Here is a 25,470-nt window from a genome sequence, read left to right as displayed (position 1 = left end):
GAAGTGTAAGTGACACCTTAAGAGAAAAGGTGCACCACCTCTGCTGTGGTGCTCACATAATGCGATGCACAGCCAACACCAGCCGAGGCAGTGCAGCTGTCAATGAACACCTTCTCCATAAGCTTGTATACACATTTTCACACGTAATCGCATTTATAGCTCTTCCACATGAGTGTCAACAGTTTTCAATAGGCCGAGCAGCCAGCTTGATGGCACTTGGAAGAAGCCTCTTGACTTAGCAAGTATCAGAGCACACGAGTCCCATTCTAGGCTCTTCATTGTTTGCACACAACTGCAGCAAGGCATGGATGATAATTTCTTGACTAGGCAGCTAGCGAGATAGTCAAGGATGCAATCTTTTGTTGCTAATCCACCGCCCAATGTAGCAGCATGCTCCCTTAAGTCATCAGGCTCGACAAGAATGTCGTCTAGGAGCACTGCCAAGGTGTCAACCTGGAGCATACATTTTTATTTCGGAAGCTTAAAAGCAAAACAATAAAACAAACTAAACAACAGACGATCATGCGTGAGAGGCTGTATAATGCCCAATTAGTTCTGTAACATCTTTTCTGGCACAAACAAAGCTGAAGCTGACCTCACAAAAAAGAAATTGGATTTGAGCTGTTCCCCAGGCTTGTATGTTGTTACAAAATGTAAAGAACATACGGCATGGGAGTTGTCAAATTCTTTGGCTTTTCAGAAAGCTTTCTTTGGCTTTTCAGATTATGACTAGCAGCTTACCGGTATCGCTCAAGAGGAAAGTATACAACAGTTGCATCTTACCTGTTCTCACCTATGGGGCTGAAACGTGGAGGCTGACCAAGAGAGTTCTACATAAGTTGAGGACAACCCAGATGGCTATGGAACGAAAAATGGTAGGGTAACATTAAGAGATAGGAAGCGTGCAGAGTGGGCAGAGAAATAACTCAAGTTACCGACATTCTAGTGGAAATTAAGAAGAAGAAATGGGCATGGGCAGAACATGTAGTGCGAAGAGAGGATAACCAATGGTCGCTTAGGGTAACAAACTGGATTCCAAGGGAAGGAAAGCGTAGCAGCGGGCGGCAGAAAGTTAGGTGGGCGGATGAAGTTAAGAAGTTCGCAGGGGTCAAGTGGATGCAGCTAGCACATAACCGGGTTAGGGGGAGAAATATGGGAGAGGCCTTCGCCCTGCAGTGGGTATAGTCAGGCTGATGATGATGATGATGAGTAGTACCATCTTACTTTTAAACTACAAGACCATACTTGTAGCAAGCTTAAAATCCCAAGGTTCACGCCTGTCCCATCCACAGCAATGGAACACACATCTGACTCAAGCCTGCAGAGAAAGAGCAAGTTAGACTACTATTACAGACTGTGGTTGTTTGACTGGCAATTCTGAGGGTGAAGAACCTGACTTGTCAGTAGCATGTATATGAATAAGGATCCTATGACATTTAATGCTTCTGATTTTCAGGAGCGGCTTTTCTTTGCTGGCAAACATATGAGGTGCGCTATAATTTATCCAACTTTGCCTAGCTTCATTCTATGAATAAATATAATGCCTTTTTTGTGTCTCATAAGGAATAAAAGACAATGGATGCCTGCAGAAAAAGCTGTCATAAGAGACAGTTTGATGAGCCACGGACCCTCATACACTGAAACAGCGCCCCAACGGCATTGTTGCAGAAAAAAAAAGAGAATACATATTCACAACCCAAAAGGTATTCTGAAAGTAAGGACCCATTCTTTTCAGAAACAACGCAATAACTATACGAAGTAGCGTACAAGACACTTCATTCAATAAGGAAAAAAAAAAGCTACTTAACAAAAAGTTCAAAAATAGCTACTCATGCAGGAAGAAATACCCAGTGATTCTCGGCAAAAAGAAAAAAAATCAAAAATGCAGTTTCACTTATCCTGCAAAAACAATAAAAATACATGCGACAATGGTGAGGCAAAAAAATAGAAATACTTTGATTTGAAGAAAGGAAGTAAGAAGAAAACGGATACTATTCATTAACAAGGCACACTATTAGAAATAACGGGGCGGGTTAACTTGAAGGGCAGGAAAGTAAAAAAAAAAAGAGAGAAAAACTGCCTAGCGTTTTTTAAATACTGTCGAATTTCTTTGAAAGGGGTGTATACAAGCAGCAAATGATCTTGGCGTAATCTGTTTAGTAACCTGGGCAAGTTGTTCTGAAGAGTCTAAACAGCACAGTTTTTCTGAAAGTTCTCACTTTCCAAGGATTAGTGTTACCTGTTCGACGGGTGGTATTTTTCTGTAAATTGGCCAATCGTATAACAGGTAAATTGGCTAAACGTATTACAGAGATATAGCATGCACACAGTCGTCCATTTTAGGCTCAACACGCGAATGCGTGGCATGTGCTTTCCGAGATACCGCTGCGTCCATCGCAGCTGCACGCCATAGCGAAGATGCAGACAGCGTGGAGTAGCTGTTTCTAGCCCCTCTAACGCCACTGGCGTCCCAAACTAGGGACCTCCACCTAGTCTTGAGGTAACAGCGCGGAACGTGGACGGAAGCATAAGATTAGAATACGACACAACGAGCGCTGACTTTCAACAACGTTTATTTTGGAAAACCCACAACTTCTTATACCCTTACGCCACACATCACGTACAAGTGACTTGCACATCTCAGCATAGTTATAATAAAAAAATAATAAATACACGTGCCGCATAACCTTTTCTAGCACACAGCGTGGTGCACTCACAACACTCACGGAAAAGATTGCACATTTAGCAGCTCGAATTCTTTTTGTGTTAGCAGTATTGACAGTTTGCTTATACCGCTGTCACACGGGCATTTTAAAGGCCCTCGAACCGACTGTCTATCGACTCAAAGGCCTTCGAAAGCTGCCACACTGGCGTTTTCAATGGTCATTGAGTCGATAGCTCATTAAGTCAACGGAACACCTCAGAACTCTATCGAGATCTCGAAGGCCTTCGAACATTGCACAAGGTTGCTAGCGCTGACCCGAGGAGCGTCACGCACGCAAGTGCACACCGCGTTTGTGATACAAAAACGTGAAGAAGCGTTATTATTTTATATCTTTAATTTACGCGGTAAAATACTAAGTAATATCCGTAATAGTTTTAAAATGGCATCGCTCTTGTTTAAGGCACATTATTTATGTACTCTCTACTACTGTAACATGCGCCACCGAGAAAACCAAACACAATGAAATGCACAGCCGTATGAACGCGTCAGCGTAAAAAAAAAAAAATAATAAAAGTTGCCCTTGAATAACAGCTAAACATGTGCAGTTACCAAAAAAAGGTAACAGTTATATTTTATTTTGCATTTATAGAGAGATTTTAGTTCTTTAAGCAAAACTGAAAGCAACGATTGTGGCGCCACAAAGGTTTGGCGCCAAACACCAGAACTATTTCAATAGCCTTCGAGTTTTGCCGTGTAGCAGTGGCACAACTCCTTCGAGTTCGATCGCGATTGAAAATCTCAAAGGCTATCGACTCAATCACCTTTGAAAACGACCGTGTGACTGGGGTATTACACACCGTTCCTGCAGTCTGGCTATCTCAGTGGCTTCAATTATTTCACGAACCAGCTGCTCATTATGTTTTGCTGGCACTTTACATTGTGTGAATTGCACGGAGCAAGTTTTCGACGTGCAGTCTCTTACATGGATCCCCAAAAGCCTGCTTTTTTTGTTCGACGTTGTTTTTGTGTTCTTTCAGCCGGCGCCACTCCCTTTCCACTCGGCTCATTCCAAACTTATGAAACGAGCCATTGCAAACCTTTGTTTGTCAAATGCTCTAAAGATCTTGATTCTTATAGCGCTGACGAAACACCACAGGAAGAAAGACACAAAAGGACAGAAGCGCTTCTGTCCTTTTGTGTCTTTCTTCCTGTGGTGTTTCGTCAGCGCTATAAGAATCAAGATCATGTACCAACTAACCCGTCAAAAAGTCCTGATGCTCTAAAGAAGTCATGTATTCACACCATGGAGGACAGTTTGCATCGCCAGATTCACCGCCTTACAGGAGCTGGGTACCCATCACATTTGCTTGTTTCTGTTGCGGAACGTTTGAATAAGAAGTTAAGACTCGAGCGTGTCGGTGCCCAAATAGGTCACGAGGACAGGGAGACAACAAAAAAACGCAGGGTTGTGACCATACCATATGTGCACATTTCCCATCACTTAAAAAAGATCGGTCGTAGAGCAGGCGTAAATGTTGTGCTTACTGCTCCGGAAAAATTAAGAAGCCTCTGCCGAAGTGTAAACGCTGATGGATCGCAAAAGCAGAGGGGGTGCGCAACAAACCACCAGAGTCGATTTGTGGAGTGCGCGGAAGGCGTTGTTTATTTCATACCCTTGAAGTGTGGGAAGGAATACGTAGGACAGACTGGAAGATCCACAAATGACAGGCTGAAAGAACACAAAAACAACGTCGAACAAAAAAGCAAGCATTTGGGAATCCATGTAAGAGACTGCGCGTCGAAAACTTGCTCCGTGCAAGTCACACAATGTAAAGTGCTAGCAAAACATAATGAGCAGCTGGTTCGTGAGATAATTGAAGCCGCTGAGATAGCCAGACTGCGGGAACGGTGTGTAAGCAAACCGTCCCTACTGCTAACACAAAAAGAAATCGAGCTGCTAAATGTGCAATCTTTTCCGTGAGTGTTCAGAGAGTGTACCACGCTGTGTGCAAGATAAGGTTATGCGGCACGTGTATTATTTTTTTATTATTATAACTATGCTGAGATCTGCAAGTCACTTGTAGGTGATGTGTGGAGTAAGGGTATAAGAAGTTGTGGGTTTTTCAAAATAAACGTTGTTGAAAGTCAGCGCTCGTTGGGTCGTCCTCTAATATTGTGCTTCCGTCCACGTTCCGCGCTGTTACCTCAAGATGCATAACCAACATGCCCAAGCCGCTATTCTAGCTCCACCTAGTGTTTGTGAGGGCAGGCCCCATCAGGGTCAGCTCGTGCGTAACCTCCTGCATTTGTATCTGATACAAACGTTTTCCACCACCCGCGAGAGAGAGAGAGAGAGAGAGAGAGAGAGAGAGAGAGAGAGAGAGAGAGAGACCCTTTAATGAAAAACGGAGAATTTTGCCGGCGTTTAGATATCGCTGGCATGCTACTCTGTGTAGGATGGGGAACTTGGGAGGGAAAGATTGGAAAATAATGGTGATGAAAATTAATAGAATTGAAGGAAGAGATAAAATGCCGCCATTAACTACGTGTTGAGGTGTTTCATGGAGTCATCATCATCATCAGCCTGACTATACCCACTGCAGGGCGAAGGTCTCTCCCTTATTTCTCCACTTAACCCGGTTCTGTGCTAGCTGCATCCACTTGGCCCCCGCGAACTTCTTAACCTCATCCACCCACTTAACTTTCTGCCGCTCCCTGCTACGCTTTCCTTCTCTTGGAATCCAGTTTGTTACCCTAAGCGACCATCGGTTATCCTCTCTTCGCTCTACATGTCCTGCCCATGCCCATTTCTTCTTCTTAATTTCCACTAGAATGTCGGTAACTTGAGTTATTTCTCTGACCCACTCTGCACGCTTCCTATCTCTTAATGTTACCCCTACCATTTTTCGTTCCATAACCCTCTGGGGTGTCCTCAACTTAAGTAGAACTCTCTTGGTGAGCCTCCACGTTTCAGCCTCATAGGTGAGTACAGGTAATGTGCAACTGTTGTATACTTTCCTCTTGAGCGATACCGGTAAGCTGCTAGTCATAATCTGCGAGTGCTTGCCAAATGCGCTCCATCCCAATCTTATTCTTCTTGTTATTTCCTTTTCATGGTCCGGATCTGCGGTTACTACCTGCCCTAAGTAGACATAATCGCCTACTACTTCCAGTACTTCGCTACCTAATGTAAACTGCTGTTCCTTCCCGAGACTGTTGAACATTACCTTAGTCTTCTGCATATTGATTTTCAAGCCTACCTTTCTACTTCTCCTGTCTAAGTCATCAATCATTATTTGCAGTTCATCCCCCGAGTTGCTTAGCAAGGCAATGTCATCAGCAAATCGCAGATTACTGAGGTATTCTCCATCTACCCTTATCCCTAACTGCTCCCATTCGTGGAGTAATAATATAAAATGAAATGATGAAATGCATGATCCGACAAATGTGCTTATAGAGTTCATAGCTTGAAAAATGCATGAGGGAAACATGCAAGGGGAATGTAGAGTTTGTCAAGGAGTTCAATGTCTTTCAAATACGTAAATAACAAGTTCATTGCGAGTCTCTGTTGCTACAGTTGTCACAATGCGGACTGTTCATTTCACCAAAACGGTAGCGCAAGCCATTTGTATATGCACAGTTAAGGCGAAGTCTGTGGTAAAGAGTTTCTAGTTCGCGAGGAAATTTCGGAGGGAGTCTTGATCCCAGATGTGGGTCAATTGAATAAAGAAATTAGTAGTGATATGTCGGCAAGCTTCAAAGTCGATACTTTGTTTCAGTAGCAAATTGTTCAGCCAGTTGGGATGCACCAAATTTCGTGAAGACGGTCCGAATGTATCTTTGATGTTGTTGGCCTTTACGAGCCGCTTCATCTCCTTTTTCATTGGCTTTAATGCCACAGTGAGCTGGTATCCACTGAAATGTTATGTAGTGGCCTGCGGCAATAGCCAAATGATTTAGATACCAGATGTCAAGAAAAATAGGATGATTGGTTTTCTTCAGCAGGTTATTCAGGATTAGCAGACATGCTCTGGAATCAGTGAAGATAACCGATCGTCCGGGAGTTTGGCGCAGGATATAGGAAAGCAGCACCTCTTGATCCCTCTACGCATAAACCACTTTGTCTTGATGCATGCTTGCGCACCGTAGCAGAGGCAGAAGATGTGAAGCAGCAACTCATGGTACCTTTACACATGAACATTGTGTTTCGATATGCGGATGCGCACCATAGCTAATATGCAGACGACGTCACACAACAGCTCCTGGTCTCTCTATGTATAAGCCACTTTGCCTCGATACGCACCTGCCTACCAGAGTGAAGAGGCAGACAACTTGAAGCTCCAGCTCCTGGACCCTCCATGCACAAGCCACTTAGCCCCAATGCACGGCTGTGCACTGTAGTAAAGAGGCAAATGACGTTAAGCAGCAGCTCGCGGTTCCTATACGCATAAGCCATTTTGCCTCGATGCGCATCTGCACACCGCAACAAACAAACAGATGTGACACAGAAGCTCGTGGTTTCTCTACACATAAACCACTTTGCCTCAATGAGCGTCTGCACACCGGAGCAAAGAAGCAGACGACCTGAAGCTGGAGCTGCTGGTCCCTCTACAAACAAGCCACTTAGCTTTGATGCACGGCTGTGACGGATGCAATGCCATTTCACAAAGTACATGCCACACATTCTCATATTCAAGCTAAGAGTGGACGATCTTGTAATCTTAAAATACTAGTGTAGTAATCCCGATCGCCACCAGCTCGCGCGCCGACCCGAAGAGGTAGACGAAGTGGAGCCGGAGCCTTGTTGGCACTGCACTGTTGATTCGAACGCTACCCCCGTCGCTTTGGTTTGCGGACGTTGCTTACGGTCTTGGTGCTCCAATAAACACCTTACACTTGGTTGAGGTGTCTCGGTCGTCGCTCCAGTCCTCTTCGCAAATTTCACCCTGGAACTTCGGAACCGCACGCTACCGCCTTCGGTCACAACCATGCAGGACGCTCCCAGCTAACCATCGGCGCCCATCCCTGCCACTCCTGCCACCATCTTCTGTCCCGGGGCACAACGCCCCCGTGACCCACCTTTCTTCAGTGGTACCGACGATCATGACGTTGACGACTGGCTGGCCTCTTTCGAGCGCGTCAGCACTTACAACCGCTGGGACGATTCCATAAAACTGAGCAACGTCCTCTTCTACCTCACGGACGTGGCGAATCTGTGGTTTCGAAACCACGAAGCCGATCTTCTGACGTGGTCTGTCTTCAAGAAGAACTTCGCAGATGTCTTCGGCCGTCTTGCGGTACGTAAACTCCGCGCCGAACAACGCCTCCATGCACGGCTTCAAATTCCCGAGGAAACGTTTACCAGCTACATTGAGGACGTGGTTGACCTCTGCAAGCGGGTCAATCCGTCCATGCCCGAGCCCGAAAGAGCCACACGTGTTCTAAAAGGTCTCACTGTTGATGCGTACTATATGATGTCGGCCAGGGACCCTACTTCCGTATCCGACATTATAACCCTGTGCCAGAGGGTTGACGAGCTACGAAAGCAACGCGCTTCTACGCGGCGGGCTGCCGAACCTGCCGGCATTGCTGGCTTGGCACTGGCTACGCCGTCTGCGGAACAGTCTCAATTTATACAGAATATCCAAGACCTCATTCGCGAAGAAGTTGCACGCCAGCTGTCCCTCCTCCATCCAGTTCAGCCGACCGTCTGCACTTCGCAATTAGCGCCGGCCACCGCGCCATCCATCTCGCCGGCTATCCGCCAAGTTATCGAGGAGAAAGTCGCCGAAGCGCTGCCTTCTAGTGTTCCCATCGCTCCTGTGCAAGCCCCACTCATGCTCAGGTAACCGCTGGGACGCGCGGTCCGCTTCCTACATCGTCTTACCAGAACGGCCCTACATTTTATGCTCCACCTCGTTTCATGGCCCCTCAGTCTCCAATCCCTCGACCGCGACGCCGCATTACGAACCCATGGCGAACCGCCGACAATCGCCCAATTTGCTATGCTTGCGGGCTCCCGGGTCACGTCGCTCGCCTTTGCCGTCAGCGCCCGCTTCATCCTGAAAACACAGTCCGTCAGTACCACTACGATCCCGAGCCGCCCTTGAGCAACGTCTCTTCTGGACCGTCTCCACCTCGGCCTCAGTACTCGACACGCCGTTCGCCTTCGCCTCGCCGACGTTCCATTTCGCCAATGCTCCGGCGACAGGGCCCTACGCAAGGGGAAAACTAAATGCCGCAGTTCCGGAGGCAAGAACTGCGCGTTTGACGAACTCGTTAAGTCCTCCGCCTTCTCCCGCCAACGTCATTGAAGTGTTCGTAGAAGGTTTTCCAGTTCTTGCGCTGGTGGACAAAGGTGCTGCCGTTTTCGTAATTAGTGATGCCCTTCGCCGCAAAATTCGCAAGGTCACGACGCCGCTTTCTGCCTTTTCGCTTCGTACGGCCAGTTCAGAGCGCATCACCCCTGTGGCAGCGTGCACGGTACGAGTTTGCATCAAAGACATTACGTATCTCGTCGAGATGGTGGTGTTTTACGACTGCTCCCACGACATCATCCTCGGCTACGACTTTCTGTCGACTCACAGTGCTGTGATTGATTGTGCCCGTGCTGAAGTTGAGCTTTCCCCTGTGTGTAATGTTTCCCTGTGTGACCCGCCTGTGTGCCCTGCTAAACTCCTTGTAGCTGCAGACACCGACATTCCTCCCTTTTCTTCGGTTCTCGTTCCCCTTATTTCGACATCTGCTCTCCCTAGTCCTGCTCTCTTTACGCCCAAACTCGCCTCCGCCCACCATAACCGCCTCCTTCTTCCTTTCGCCGTTCTAACGATTTCTGATGGCAGCTGTGTCATCTATGCTTCCAACCCTTTTCCCTGCCCCACGGCTGTTCTTCGCGGGGAGTGCCTCGGCTACATTGAAGAGCTGGACCCTGATCGCACTTACATGTTATCCGAACCTGAAGTTTTTCCTCACGTCGCTGCTCTGACGTCTTGTGCTGCTACGAGTGATGAGCTTCCTGTCGACGCCCTTCATCAAGCTATCGCGACCGACCTTCCGTCCGCCCAACGGGACCAAATAGTCACCCTCCTTCAGCGCTTCAGTGCATCTTTTGACGTGTCCCAGCCTTCCTTGGGCCGCGCCTTGACCGTTTCTCATGCAATCGACACTGGTCCTCATGCTTCCCTGCGGCAGCGACCATATCGCGTGTCGCCCACTGAGCGCCGCGTCATTCGTGACAATGTCGCCGATATTCTTCAACGGGGCATCATACGACCATCTCATAGCCCTTGGGCCTCCCCCGTAGTGTTGGTGACGAAGAAAGATGGCACGATCCGCTTCTGTGTGGACTACCGGCGTCTGAATAAGATAACCCGCAAAGATGTTTACCCACTACCACGAATTGACGACACGCTAAATTGTTTGCAAGGAGCGGAGTTCTTTTCGTCGCTAGATTTGCGCTATTGGCAAGTACCGATGGCTTCCGCTGACCGCCCGACAATAGCCTTCATCACTCCCGATGGCTTGTATGAATTCAATGTGATGCCGTTCGGACTGTGCAACGCCCCCGCCACCTTCGAGAGAATGATGGATAACATTCTCAGTGGGCTCAAATGGGAAACGTGTCTTTGTTATCTAGATGACATTGTCGTTTTCTCGAAATATTTCCCTTCCCACCTTCTGCGCCTTCAGCGTGTCCTTACGTGCCTTACTGAAGCCGGCCTACAGCTCAACTTGAAGAAATGTCACTTTGCCGCTACCAAGCTCACAATACTTGGTCACGTCATATCCAAGGATGGCGTTCTACCGGATCCTACCAAACTTCGTGCCGTCGCAGACTTCCCCAAGCCCACAACCTTGAAAGAACTTCGCAGTTTTATCGGTCTATGTTCGTATTTCCGCCGTTTTATCCGCAACTTCGCCAGTATCATCGCCCCTTTAACGCAACTTCTCGCCGGAGGCCCGAACCTCTCCTCTTGGTCACCAGCCTGTGATGCTGCGTTCAGTACACTACGCCGTCTACTGGTCTCGCCCCCTATACTCCGCCATTTTGACCCTGCCTGCTCGACAGAAATACACACTGATGCAAGCGGCGTAGGTCTGGGCGCTGTTCTTGCTCAACGGAAACCTGGATATTCCGAGTATGTCGTCGCGTACGCTAGTCGTACCCTCACGAAAGCGGAATCGAACTATTCTGTGACCGAAAAGGAGTGTCTGGCCATCATATGGGCCATTACCAAGTTTCGTCCTTATATTTATGGTCGCCCATTCTACGTTGTTACCGACCACCACGCGCTCTGTTGGCTATCCTCCCTCAAAGACCCCTCCGGCCGCCTCGCCCGCTGGGCGTTACGTCTTCAGGAGTACGATATCCGCGTCATCTATCGATCTGGACACAAGCACACCGACGTTGATGCCCTTTCCCGTTCACCGCTTCCTAACGACTCGACGGCTGGCTTCGTTTGTGCCTACGATATGTCGCCGCTCAGCATTGCCAACATGAAATCTGAGCAGCAGAAGGATCCATGGATATCCTCCCTCTTAACATTCCTGTCTACGCCCGCAGAGCTGTCTCCGTCACGTTCACTTCGTCGTCAGGCCCACCACTTCGCCACTCGTGATGGACTTTTATACCGCCGCAATTACCATCCTACAGGGCGAAAGTGGCTTCTCGTGATTCCGCGACATCTCCGTGCTGAAATCTGCGCCTCTTTCCACGCCGATCCCCAATGCGGCCACGCAGGTGTCATGAAAACCTATTCTCGACTGCGTATGAGATATTACTGGCGCGGCATGTACCGCTTCATTCGTCAGTACATCCGATCCTGTACCGTCTGCCAACGTCGCAAGAATCCATCCCCTCAGCCAGCCGCTCCGTTGCAGCCATTGCCTGGCCCCAGCCGCCCTTTTGACCGTGTCGGTATCGATCTGTATGGCCCGCTTCCGACCACGTCGGCTAACAACCGCTGGGTCATCGTAGCCGTTGACCACCTAACCCGTTACGTGGAAACATCGGCCTTGCAGTCTGCCACCGCACGGGATGTTGCTTCGTTCATTCTGCATCGCCTCGTTCTTCGTCACGGCGCACCGAAAGAATTGATCAGTGACCGCGGACGTGCGTTTCTTTCCACCGTCGAAGCCCTCCTCAAACAGCGCCAGATCATTCACCGGAGCACCACAGCGTATCAACCCCAAACGAACGGCATGACTGAGCGATTTAATCGCACTCTTAGTGACATGCTAGCCATGTACGTTGATAGCGCTCACTCTAATTGGGAGCAAGTGCTGCCTTTGGTAACGTACGCCTACAATACGGCTACGCTGACTACGACCGGGTTCTCCCCCTTCTTTCTTTTATATGGTCGTGAACCCACGTCCACCATGGATACTATCCTGCCCTACCACCCCGACGCTTCAGAGACCACTCTACTGTCTGAAGCGCACACATTTGCCGAAGAATGCCGACAATTGGCGCGCTCCTTCACAACAAAGAACGAGGCTCAACAAAAGCATAACCGGGACCCTACAAATCAAGCGCCTTCATATCCCTCAGGTGCCCTCGTTTGGCTCTGGGTGCCTTTCTCTGCACCCGGCCTCTCATCCAAACTCCTATCGCGCTATCATGGACCTTACCGCATTCTCGAACAATCTTCTCCCGTCAATTACGCAGTAGAGCCCTTGAACCCATCTCCAGATCATCGCCGCCGCGGCCGAGAAACTGTACATGTCGACCGCCTCAAGCCGTATTATGATCCCCCTACCCTTTCCTCACCATGAGTCGCCAGGATGGCTCCTTTTCCGCCGGGGGGTATTGTAGTAATCCCGATCGCCATCAGCTCGCGCGCCACTCCGAAGAGGTAGACGAAGTGGAGCTGGAGCCTTGTTGGCACTGCACTGTTGATTCGAACGCTACCCCCGTCGCTTTGGTTTGCGGACGTCGCTTACGGTCTTGGTGCTCCAATAAACACCTTACACTAGCTATTTACTTCAAGGGACAATGATAAACAGTAATGTGGTGGACAATGTGACAAAACATTTGCTTTATAAGGATTGTTTAAGCCAGTTCTACATTCTACACGTACACAAACTAGAAACATTACAGTCCAAGGAAAGTCCTGCGTGTTTAAAATCACATGATGCTCAAACAACTTCAACACTGACAATTATGATTCAATATAACAATATAGATAATAATACAGTACTGCCTCTTCCAATGCAGCTGTGTCTGTGTGTGGGTCAGGAGCGCGCTGGTAGCTGTGAGTTAAAGGGGGTGCTTGTGTGTGCGAGTGCGGAAGCCGGCTAAAGGCAGCGGCTGCGGATACCTAATTTTAGCCACACCAAAGAAATGAAATGCAAAGGGATGTTGACAGTTTTGCCAAAGGAAGTTTTGCCCGCATGTTCAAAGTGCTGCTTCATGTTGGCCTACGAAATCGGCTACAGCAAATGGTATCTGAAACAATTCAATGAAGTCACGCTAGTCTTCAACGAGAAAGGCATTGCCATACAGAAGCAGAACACAAATACTTTCACAACACACTAAAAGCGCCATCTGCACAGCTGTTAGGATGGATAGACACATGTGTTTGCTGTCGCAAGCCAAATGTTAACCTTCAATAAGAACGGCATTGACATACAGAAACATAACACAACTTTCACAACAAACTAAACGTATTAATTACACAATTGCTTGTAGATGACCAGGTACAGGTTTCTGCTGTAGCCCCCATCGTGTGCCCAGCGGCTATCAGAAGCCTTGCATGTAAGCATGATGCCATAAATTCAATTTATGGCTATCACTGTATTAACAAGCATGCATTTAAAGCTACTTTAAAATGATAATCTAAGAGCATGATAAGGGCTTCAGTGCGAGACATAAGATCAGTATCATGTACTATAAGGTGCTGCATGGCTCTAGTGTAGCTTTGGCATTAACTCACTGTCAATAATGCAGTCCAAGTACATAGCAATAGCAATTTTGTTTTCATCTTACTTTTGCTTAGATAATGTTTTATTAGAGCCTGTGGCTTGCATGACCTGCCAGTATGCTGTTTTGAACAACAGAATGTGCTGCTGTCACCAAAGTGTTGGATGTGTGTTGTGTACTCTTTGTTGTGCAGTGTTTGTTTTTCTTTTCTTACGGCTGGGGCACCAAAACGGTGCCCACCCGTTACAAAGGGAATAGTCAATAAATCATCACCATCACAGCTCAACTGTTTCACGGCGGCGGTATGTCAAATTCGTGGCAGAACAGCGCAGAAGAACGGGTCAAGAAAAAAACTAGCGCTTTTTATTTTTCCTCTTATCTCCTTTTTGTCCGGTTGTTCAGCGCTGTTCGGTCACATATATATAACCAACATGCCCAATGTGCTGTCCTTGTTTGTCAAAGCGGAAGGAGAGCACTAAATCTTAAGTTATTTAGCAGCTATTGCACAGTGCATACAGACATTCCTTCTATAGGCTGTAGTTGCCGTAAAGCTCAAGAGAGAAAGATCAGCGGCTGGCCATTAAAAAACAACACTCACGACGTTTCCACAAGCGTAGGTATGTCGCACGATATATATGCTCGAGTGCAAAAGTTTTGCCCTATAGGTTTTACAACTAAGCACGCTGCACATCGTTTACAAATTAGCTCCTGATTTAAAGCTCAGGTAGGCACTCTTTTATCAGTAACATAGACGTTGCACGGCTTACTGGCGAGACGTCCAGCAATGCTGAGAAGGATGTCCCTCAGACATAAGGCTCCACTTTAGTTAGTCGGCGCGGAGCCATCCTGTCAGTCTCGTTTAAAACACTCGACCGTCCTGCTGCTGTACAGAGCTGTTTCCTCTCCACCCTCATACCCGAAAGCGCGCCAAGTTTAAGCAGCACCACCTGAAATGTGTCGGTGCATCGAAAAGTTTCACTATAGAAACAAGTTCAGTTCTGTCGTGTCCGACTCTTCGTGAGCCTGTGGACCATATCACGCCACGCTTTCCGGTCTCTCGCTATCTACCTAACATCCCATAACTTCATCTGCAGCGCCTCGAGGATGCCATCTAACCATCGCGTTCGCTGCCTACCCCTTCTCCGGTGACCCTCAACCTTTTCCAACATCAAATCTTTCTCCAGCGACTCTTCTCTTCTCATGAGATGACCAAAGTAGCTGAGCTTTAACTTTAGAATTTGACCCTCCGATGAGCAGTCAGGGTTTATGGTCGACAATATCGACTGATTTATCTTCTGGCCGTCCAAGGAACTCTCAAGAGTCTCCGCCGGCACCACAATTCAAACGCGTCAATTCTTCGGCGCTCAGCCTTCTTCACAGTCCAACTCTCGCATCCATACATCACAACAGGAAAGACCATAGCACGAGTTATACGGATCTTGGTTGGCAGACTAATGTCTCTGCTCTTTACTAGGCGGTCAAGGCTAGCCATGGCTTTTTTTCCCAGAAGCAGGCGTCTCCTAATTTCATGGCTGCACTTTGGAATCGGCGGGTGAACAAAGTGTGCTAGCCGCACCAAGCCACAACAAAAACAATGCTAGCAGTGCATAACAGCCGTAGTTATTTGTAACTGCGCAGAAAATGCAGAACGCGGGAGCGTGAAGGCATTCTCCATGAATTGGCTCATTTTAATTTTTTGAGGGCAGGTTCGATTTCAATCTTTAGGTGGTGTCCAAGTTTAGGCGGATATTGCGTCACAGCGAGGCTTTCTCACGTGAATTTTGACTTGCGGGTCGTTTCTGTGGTTTGGATTCTGCTGGCCTTGCTTGCAGGCGTGCGGTTTCGACCTTTACTATCTTGATATTTGCGCTCAATTTGCTGGGAATGTGGAGTTGTACCCGGCTTACAACTACTGCAACTGAACTAGAACGCGATGCAAGATATTCCGAGTGCCGTCAAGTTGTGAACGGCGAAAACAGTTGGCCGTTGCGATCCGCTTCCTGACCGCCGACGGCGAGTTGCACGTGAAACACGGCTTTATTTTGAGTATTTTGTCAATGGCAAGTGTTGGATAGCGCTGTGAAAGCTAGGAAATTTTGTGAAGTAGGTTGATTGCTTCCGTTCAGGAGCACCAAGTTCTCGCTCGGGCGACTTTGGCTATACTCTACAGCTGTTCTCGCATGATGACGGTAGCAGTGAGCTGTCGTTTTCAAAAGGTTCGCAAATTGTATTGTTTGGCATCCGTCAGTAGAGCGTGATATGATAAGTACTGAACAATGTTGTGCCATTTGTGCAAAATGGAAGTACCACAGCCAGTGCTTACCAATCAAATGTCGATGGTTTGCCTGGCTAGGACAGTGTGTCACCGTCAGCAGTTGTAAGATTTATATACATTGTTGTGTCAGCAGTTATTTGCTGAACTCCAGATAAGGAAACATGCTTTCACCTGCAAAGCAATCAGCGTGAGAAATACAAGCAAGGTGGATAAAGTTACCTACTACATGGTGGTGTTTATGCTTGTCCTGTGCAGAAAGAGAGAAGACTGGTTGCAGGGATAAAAATTAACCGCATTTTTTATACTCTGCGTCAGAGTCATGAATATCTTCAGGACAGCACTGACATTGTCCAGCTATTTTTATCTTTCATTGTATGGCAAGTAGAAAAGCTGACAGATGAGATACATGGTATCAAGCCAAATTTTGCTGTTAAGTAAAGCAGTTTTATAATGACGTAGGTGCTGCTAAACGTGCATGCGAAAATTAAATGAATATCTACATGAGCTATTTGTGATGCAATGCAATATGCTGCATACATCAAGTTTATGTGTTATTTTCATTCGCTGCGTGGCCTTCAGATGGAAAACAGGGCGCTAGTGGCCATTGGCTATGTCAACAAGTTCAAAATTCTGTGAGGTAGGAAGAGGCTGGCCTAGCTAGCAGCTTTTATGTCTGTAAGGTTAAAAATATGAATCTTGCCGAGGCAGGATTTCTGTGCTCTGTACTATGCATTTTCTTACAGCTTGTTATTACTCGCCCACAGGTCTATTGAAGCTCATTTCTACAGCCTGTACTAGGCGTTTTTTCAAATTACTATTCCCCAGCCTTGCTTGGAGGTTATTAATCACGATGCTGTAAAAAATGTGCTGCACAAGTTCTGCTGGCGAAGGTAGCATGAGGTTTAATTACAGTACGAGAATTTTTTCCCATTTTCAAGAATCTTTGCTCTTTAATGGCTGTATAATAAAGACAAGTCACTTTTACCTTTTTCTTATGCGTGACTGTTTCTCTTGGGGCCCGTAGCAAGCTGTACTATGCTTTGATACCTACCTTGCTTTCAATTGATGTTTTCGTTATGAAGAACCACAAGACAAGTCGACTTTATGGCTGGCTTTTCGTGCTTGACTCCTTTATCTTGAACACATTGCATTTAGTGCAGAATTAAGTTATACATTCCCACTTTTCAGTATGTATGTATTAACAGCCTGTGTCTACTGGAAACATCTGGATGTACACAATCTAGTTGTTCTGTACAGCCATACCCCAAGCACAAAGTACACAACAGCAAAATAGTTACAGGCTCTTCCCAGCTTTGATTGGAAGAAATAATGGTTTAACATTCTGAAGTTTCCGGAGGTTTCAAGAGATGCCATTAAAACAAACGTTTTGTTTTAGTACCCCCCTTTCTTTGACCGACATAATGCAGCAATCAGTATTGGGGAATCAAGCAAAAGTATTTCAAACACGGAAGCTTCCGCAGTTGTATGTGAATGGCGTAAAATGTCCCACACCCTACGCTTGGTTAATGTTCTTTATGAGTGGGGTTTTCTCGCATACACTGAAGCCTCGGCAAGCGGATATGTCTCTATAACTGCCGGAATAGCTGCGTTACTAGCCGATCCAGGCCCAAAAGAAGCCTTAGTAAAGATGTTTGTCCATTTAGTCTTGGCTACATACATGTTGGCGTATGATGCATGCAGAATGAATACAGCAGTGCTAAAACTGCCACTCATACATCATACAGTTGCATTTTCGTAATAAAACTCAAGTAAAAATCAATGCTGGAGAGAGATTTTAATTTATTTCGTGATGCTCCTAATGTTTTCATTCATTGACAGTATTGTCACGTAGTGGTGACGAGGTCGACGACACAAAGGAAGGGGTCGGTGATTGCACTAAAGAAACTCTTTATTTGGGCTGACTTGCGCCCGCAAAAGAACTAAGCAAGTCGGCGGCGGCGATAGAAACAAACGTGCTCGTCGATCGTCGAACAAAGAATGCCCGTCACACTCGGCGACGCTCAATTTAAAGGCTGCACAGAACAATCTAGATAACGTCGCAAACAGCTACCAGCACGGGCTGGAACATTGTGGAAAGACACCCGAGTGGCCGGAACCTTCGAGACAGATCTCGGTGCGTCTTGCGCTACAACAAAACTGATAAAGATGTGACTCGCGACATCGAGCAGTAACAAACAAAGATTACGGAACTGATACGCGGTCCAGAATCAGAGTGATAAGCCTGTATGCCGGCGGCTGTTAAAAAACAACAAATACTGTTTTGTAGGTTTCGCGGCAGTATGATGTCAAACATGGTACAGTTCTTGGGCCTTCTACCTCCTACAGTGCCCAGAAAAAAAACAGAGCACACATATGTAAACAAAAAAATCAGTTGAGCTGTCAAGAGCATGTAACTTAAAATAGCAAAGATTGTGCACACTTCTAAGGTTTCGAAGCACTGGTGGATCTAGATCTTCTGGAGGAATAGCACAACACACTGCTAGAATTGCATGTCACAATTTTAGCTGACCAACTAAAACGCGGTGTACCAGCCGGGCTTGCAGGTAGCTGCAGTACACCGCAAGACAAGAAACCCTAACTGCTCTGACTCTCGGGCAGTGCAGCATAAAGTGATAAAGATTTCTAAAGGCTGAAATGCCGTCGCAGCTATAACTTGCGCGGCAGTCCGTGCCTACGCATCGCTAAACTGCGGCTGCCAGCAGTCTAATTATCTGGCTTCTGCTAGCGAAATGCCTGTAAAAATGCCTAATCTAGTACATTTAAGAGATATATGTAGTGACTATATGACAACATCAAAGAAAAGTGAACTTTGGCCGAATGAATAATGCATGCTAAACTTCAGCGCGAATACACTACACACGTTGTAATGGTTGCGCTTGCAACAATTTTCCACCCGTTTTCTTCAAATACGGAACGTTAAATAGGGTCATAACATGTGTGCAGATCATTATGACCTTTTCTACAACTTCATTCGCGCTTTTAAAACACACGATGAGTCAATTTTAAGCTTGTCAATGCCGAGTTTCAAGCACAGCGCAGCAGACGCGCGTCTCGCAGAAAGACCCGGAAGTCGGAATTACCCGGCGTGATTTGCGGCTCGTTCAGGTTGGACACCACCTAAATATCATCATTGACTAAAAAAAAATGTTTTATGGTCATTGCACTTTTTGACAAAATTTTTGAAAAAGACTTCAACGATGAAACACGCGCAAGGTAAAACAAAAGTGTTTAATGGAAAGCTTTCTATCGCATCGATTCGCTCTGGCATCACATAATGCAGATTCGACGTCATTGCTGATTTATACGCAGTTAAGGCGAGCACGACTATTACAAACTATAGCATAGCTATGTAAAAGCGAATACAGTGGCGGTCACACAGTGGCTGTCCATTGGGCGTACAGATTCAACCATCCGCTTTCGTATGTACGCCGGAACTCCATCGGACGTCCAAACATGGCCACCGAGTTGTGGCTGAGTCGGTTGTCCGTTGCGGCTGAGTCGGAGTTGACAGTTGACAGCCGTGTGGTGCGGACGCGTGTTCCATCGCTCCTCCGATTGCACGTGGCTACCGGAAACGGACGGACTGGCGACAGCGGGACCTTCCGAAGCGTCAAATAGATGAGTTCTTTCGTTTATTAACTTTATTTCGTTTTCAGCTAGTTAGGTTAGATGCAGCCCAAACAATAGATTTTAGCTCTTGGTCCTAGCGGCCTGCTTTTTCATGACGGCAGCTAGGTTTTCTTGGCGTTCATTCTTTAACTATCTTGTTTAGATAAATACTTTTTTTTTTCTAGGCTATTGGCATTCGCAGAATTGGTTTTTAACGCGTGTTTGCTAGTCGTTTCTTGTGTCTTCTTTTGGCAATTTGTATATTCTGAGAATTCGTAATAGATATAGTTCAGTCGATGAGCGCTTAAGATGTGCAATCAAAAGAAGGTAAAGTGTACTCAGTGTGAGGCGCAGGTTAATCTCAAGGAAACGCGTTTTGACTCTGTAGGTGAAACGGAAGGCAGCGACTTTTTGTGTCGGTGTAGCGTACTGAGTGCGTGTCTAGATAGATTTGATCAAGAAAGGGGCAGTTTAGTGTCTCCTGTGGATGATTTAGAAAATGAAGTACGTTTGTTAAGACCGGAAAATCAGAAACTGCTTGGACAGCTTCCTCAAATTGAAAAAAAGGGGCCGACTTTATCCTTGGAACAAACGAGGACGAACATTCCAGTGCGGGCCACGTGGCTGGAGCCAGCACTGGCATGGAAGGCATAAGCAGGATCCGAACCGTCAGAGTTATTTAGAAGCAGCTAAGAAGCCGGAAAAAAAGGAAAAAGTAAGGAAGAATGAAAATCCCAGTGATAAGGACACAGATAACCGAAAGCAGGAGTCAACAGTTGGGAGAGGGAGAGAGAAGGCCCAGGTGCTTATCGCCGGAAATTCTAACATGAACAGGTGCAAGCGAGATATCTTGGAACGTGTAAAGGGTGATAAGAGAGTGTTAGTTGGAGCCTTCCCAGGGAGAACAATGAGGGCAGTGCTGAAAGGGAGTAAAAATAGGCTGTTGAAGAATTCCGCAGAGCGCATGCAGTATGGTAATAGTAGCCGCAGGGCTAAACGATGTCCTAAATGGTGAAGCTGCAGGAGTGGTGGGAAGTTTAGCTAAGGGAGTTGACGAGGTCAGGGAGATAGCACAGCAAACGCAGATAGTTGTATGCACAGTACCAGAGGTGCTAGGATTGAACGGAAAGCTGGAAAAGGACGTGGTGACAGTTAATCAGGACATAAGAAAGTTAAGCCTGGAGAAGCATTTCGAATTGGTTGAGGTAAACACGGAGGTACATAAAGCAGGTTTTGGTAGGGCTTTTCAGCGAGATGGCATTCATTTTAACAGAAGGGTGGGAGCAGAGATCGGCTGGCGCCTGGCAGGCAGGGCTGTAGCTTTTTTAGGGGGTCCGCGAGGACTCCGTGCACAGAGGTAGTTAGAAGTGAAGCAGAAGAAAGTGTAACAATGGAGGCTGAGCCCCCAAAAATGGCAAAGAGTAGGTAGAGAAAGAAAAGTACAAAAAAGAAATTTAACACTAGGATCAGCTACATAAACATGCAAGAAGGTAGAAAAAGAGCGAAATGGCTAGATATAGAACAGCAGTTGAAGGATGACAAAATAGGTGTGTACGCTATTTGCGAGACTCATCTCAGGGATCTAGAAGATGCGCCGTTTATAGAAGGCTACCTCTGGGAAGGGTGCAACAGAACGAGAACGGAAAAAAAGGGTGGAGGGGTAGGTATGCTGATACACCAGGGAACAAATTGGCAAAGAATTAAATCATCTTATAAAGAACACATCTGGGTTTCAGGAACAATTGCCGGCATAGGGACATGGCTAGGGGTAGTTTATTTAGGAACAGGACATCAATGCAGGCAAGAAAACAAGGATATTGTTGAATGTCTCAGTGACGATATAAGCCAGATTGGAAACGGGGCCAATATCATTCTACTGGGGGACATGAACGGCCACATCGACGATCTGGAAGGATACACGGATTGTAACGGGAAGATAATGCTAGATTTCTGAGAGAGACACGATCTAGATGTAGTAAATAGAGACACAAAATGTGAAGGCCAAATCACGTGGGAATTCCGCAACAGGCAGACGACCATTGACTATTGTCTAATGTCGCAGGAAACTTATAGGAAGGTCAGAAAAATGGAAATAGACGAAGAAGGGGAGTGTAGTCTGGGAAATGATCATAACCGTATTAGTCTGCAGATGGGACCCTTGATGAAAAGAGAAATGGAACTTAGACAAAACGTAAACGCAAAATTAAACGACGATCAAATAGCGCAGATAGCAGCAGACATAGAGGAAGCAATAAAGAAAAACCCTATGGAAGACTGGGATTATGAACAGGTAGAACTATTCATAAGGAGGAAAATTCAGGAGGTTAAAGTAGCAAACCGCTGGAATGGAAAGAGGACGCCACGGATCTGGTGGAATAAGGAAATCAGGGAAGCTATTGAACAACGACGGGCTGCTTCAAGGGAACACCGAATGGCAAAGAAAGCACAGGTATCTCAGGAGGAAATCGATCAAAAATGGGCATCATATCGACTGCGTAGAAAGTAACAAGATACTCGGAGAACTTCAGAACGGCTTTAGAAATGGTAGGCGCTTAGATGATAGCCTGTTCGTGCTTACCCAATGCGTCGAAATATCTAGAATGGAAAATAGACCTTCGTATTTGGCCTTCCTGGACATAAACGACAACGTAAACGGGGAACTCCTGTGGAACATATTAAAAGAAGAAGGTATCGGTTATGAGATAATAGAGTTCCTACAGAAAATATACCGGGATAACAAAGTAGAAATTACGTGGGAAGGGATAAGAAGTACGGAGGATGTCAAAGTATGCAAAGGATTAAGACAAGGCTGACCTCTATCACCGGTGCTGTTCATGCTTTATATGATAAACCTGGAACGGAGGATACAAGAAAGTAACCTAGGTTTTAACCTGTCATATAGATTAGGTGGAAAGGCGGTAGAGCAGCGCCTCCCCGGTTTGATGTATGCAGACGATATTGTGCTGCTAGCTGAGAGTCCGGAAGAATTGCAAACTCTAGTTAAGTATTGCGGAGACGAAGGGGACGCTCTAGGCTTCAGTTTCAGCGCAGTTAAGTCGGGTCTGATGATTTTCAACGGTTCAACTGATCAGGGTCTTATAATACAAGGCCTTGAAATACCCAGAGTAGCAGAATATAAATATCTGGGGGTATGGGTAAACGAAGGATTGGCATACATTGGAAAGCATGAGCAATCACTTAAGGCCAAAGGGCGAAGGAATGCCGCGATAATGAAGCATAAGGCATTGTGGGGATACAATAGGTATGAGGTTTTGAGGGGTATTTGGAAAGGAATTATGGTGCCTGGACTTACTTTTAGAAATGCGGTTTTGTGCCTAATATCAGAGGTACAGTCGACATTAGAAAAAAATCAGAGATCCGTTGGACGATTAGCACTAGGTGCCCATGGCAAAACTACAAATGAGGCGGTACAGGGAGATATGGGCTGGGCATCTTTCGAAGTACGGGAAGCTCAGAGAAAAATATTATATGAGAAACGCCTGAGGAAATTGGACAGTAACAGATGGGCAGCTAAAGTATTTAAATACCTGTACTTAAAAAGCGTTGACTCACAATGGAGGAAAAGAACTAGGAAACTAACTAGTAAGTATGCTAATCAGAAGGACGGAGAAATAAAGAGCATTAAGCAACAGGTGAAAAACACAGAAGATAAAAATCGGATAAATTCGATGGAAAGAAACAGTGTGTGGAATTATACCGAAAGTGGAAAATGCAGATCAGGAAGGAAGATTTCCTTGATAACTCAAGAGGCGGTGCCTTACTTTTTGAAGCTAGATCAGGGTGCCTTAAAACACGCAGCTACAAAAAGAAATTTAACAATGGAGATGGTGCATGGTGCTGTATGTGGAAACTCCAGTGAAACAATTGACCATATTATACTCGAATGGAATGGTATCCATCCGGAAGTTGATGCAGGCGCAATAACTCTATGTTTTAGAGATAACAGTGGCCGGGTGAATAAACCGGCGGTGGAAACTAGCAAAAAACGACTGGAAGATTGGTGGCTTAAAAGCAGAGAAGTGACCTAATGTTAGTAATGTAGAAACAAAAAAAAATTGAGGAAATAGAATAATGGTTTAGTTAAGCAATCTAAATCTATAATTAAGGTATAAGGAGAAAAATGACCATGATAGCTACTGCTACCACCCCGTTTCAAAGTGGAGGCTCCTATATTCCATCCATCCATCCATCCATCCATCCATCCATCCATCCATCCATCCATCCATCCATCCATCCATCCATCCATCCATCCATCCGTCCGTCCGTCCGTCCATCCATCCATCCATCCATCCATCCATCCATCCATCCATCCATCCATCCATCCATGCATCCGTCCGTCCGTCCGTCCGTCCATCCATCCATCCATCCATCCATCCATCCATCCATCCATCCATCCATCCATCCATCCATCCATCCATCCGTCCGTCCGTCCGTCCGTCCGTCCATCCATCCATCCGTCCGTCCGTCCGTCCGTCCGTCCGTCCGTCCGTCCGTCCGTCCGTCCGTCCGTCCGTCCGTCCGTCCGTCCGTCCGTCCGTCCGTCCGTCCGTCCGTCCATCCATCCATCCATCCATCCATCCATCCATCCATCCATCCATCCATCCATCCATCCATCCATCCATCCATCCATCCATCCGTCATACGTCAATGGCGGTATGGGTTTCAGGTATTCCTCCTGTCCTTCAATCTGGCGATAACTGCTCGATCTGCGCATTTGACCTCGGGCCAGCCACCAATCTGAGCGGTGGCGATTCGGGCGTTATTACTTGGTTGGACAGACTATCATTTTGACCAGCCTGCGCAGCCGGACCTTAATGCCGCTGCTCCATTGGACCCCTGGACACGTCGGCGCTGCCCATGTCACCATCCACCTCCCGAAAGCCAGCCACCGCATAAAAAGCAACAATCGACACAGACGCCTACGACAGCACAGCAACGATGCGGTCGTCTTATGCCCGACATCTCATCTTCCAGGTGTTCCTTCGGGCCTTCACTCTAGCGATGACTACTGAATCGGCGCATTTGATGTTTGGCCAGCCACCAATCTGAGCGGTGGCGATTCGGATGTTCCTACCGTGGTCGCGCAGCCTATCATTTTCACCAGCCTGCACAGTGGGGAAATTGCGCCGCTGTCCTATTGCGTCCCTGGACAGGCCGGCGCTGCGCGTTTTTAAAAATAAAAATTCTTTATTTTATTTTTTTAGTACAAATGCAGGCCTGCCAGGTGTTCCATTCATTAGCCTCCGAAGGCTTGAATGGCAATGCCCGGCAGTAGACAGCATATAAGCGATGAACCGAGCAGACATGGTGCAAAAAAAAACGAAAAAAATAAACAAAGAGAGAAGAAAATGGATTCAAAAACTATACAACATGAACTGGAGGGCTAGTTGGTCTGACATCTTCAAGTGGTGCAGCGCAACGGCACGCTGTGTCTGTCCCATTCTCTTGTCTAGGCTTCGTGCCGTTGCGCTGCACCCCTAGAGGATTCAAACAGAGCGAAAGCAAAAATACATACACCAGGTGGGAAAACATGCAAAGAAATTAGTAACACAGCGGTGTACTGGAACTAACATCTTAATTTCAGAAGACAATCTTTCACTATCTTTTTGGAATTAGCAGTAAATATATCTTTGTTTAACCGGTTAAGAACAGAGGGAACATAATGTTTTCGAAGACGCTCGCATGCCTGTACGCACTAGAGGCACGAGAAAACGATCGCGCCTTCGCAGATCTTTCACAGGATTATAAGGTGTGCAAAAATAATTTGGCCAGATGTGTTTAAAGACTATTGTTTCAGAAAATAGATAAGAAAAGTCAGGCATGTGTAAAATGTCAATAACGTTACTATTTTCATCTCGTGACCTATCATGTAATACTGATTTAATTGCGGATTTCAGTACACATGCAGTTCACTTTCGCCAAAAGGCAGAGCAGAAATAAAAGTAGCGAATATCATAG

At 46.5% G+C, this 25,470-nt stretch overlaps 1 long non-coding RNA gene across 1 annotated transcript in view; it reads right to left on the bottom strand.

Moving 5' to 3' along the window:
* The window catches only part of LOC146180250 (uncharacterized), a 437,831-nt gene extending 422,614 nt beyond the window's left edge, over positions 1 to 15,217 (bottom strand). The window contains exon 1 of the long non-coding RNA XR_014700800.1: positions 15,125 to 15,217. This is a non-coding gene — a long non-coding RNA (uncharacterized LOC146180250). The remainder of the gene's footprint in view (positions 1 to 15,124) is intronic.
* Positions 15,218 to 25,470: the final 10,253 nt, after the last annotated feature.

This window comes from Amblyomma maculatum, chromosome 9 (genome assembly GCF_055883805.1).
Source record: "Amblyomma maculatum isolate TAMU_Amacu chromosome 9, ASM5588380v1, whole genome shotgun sequence".
In the NCBI taxonomy this organism is placed as follows: domain Eukaryota; kingdom Metazoa; phylum Arthropoda; class Arachnida; order Ixodida; family Ixodidae; genus Amblyomma; species Amblyomma maculatum.
This window is presented reverse-complemented; position numbering and strand designations above follow the sequence as displayed.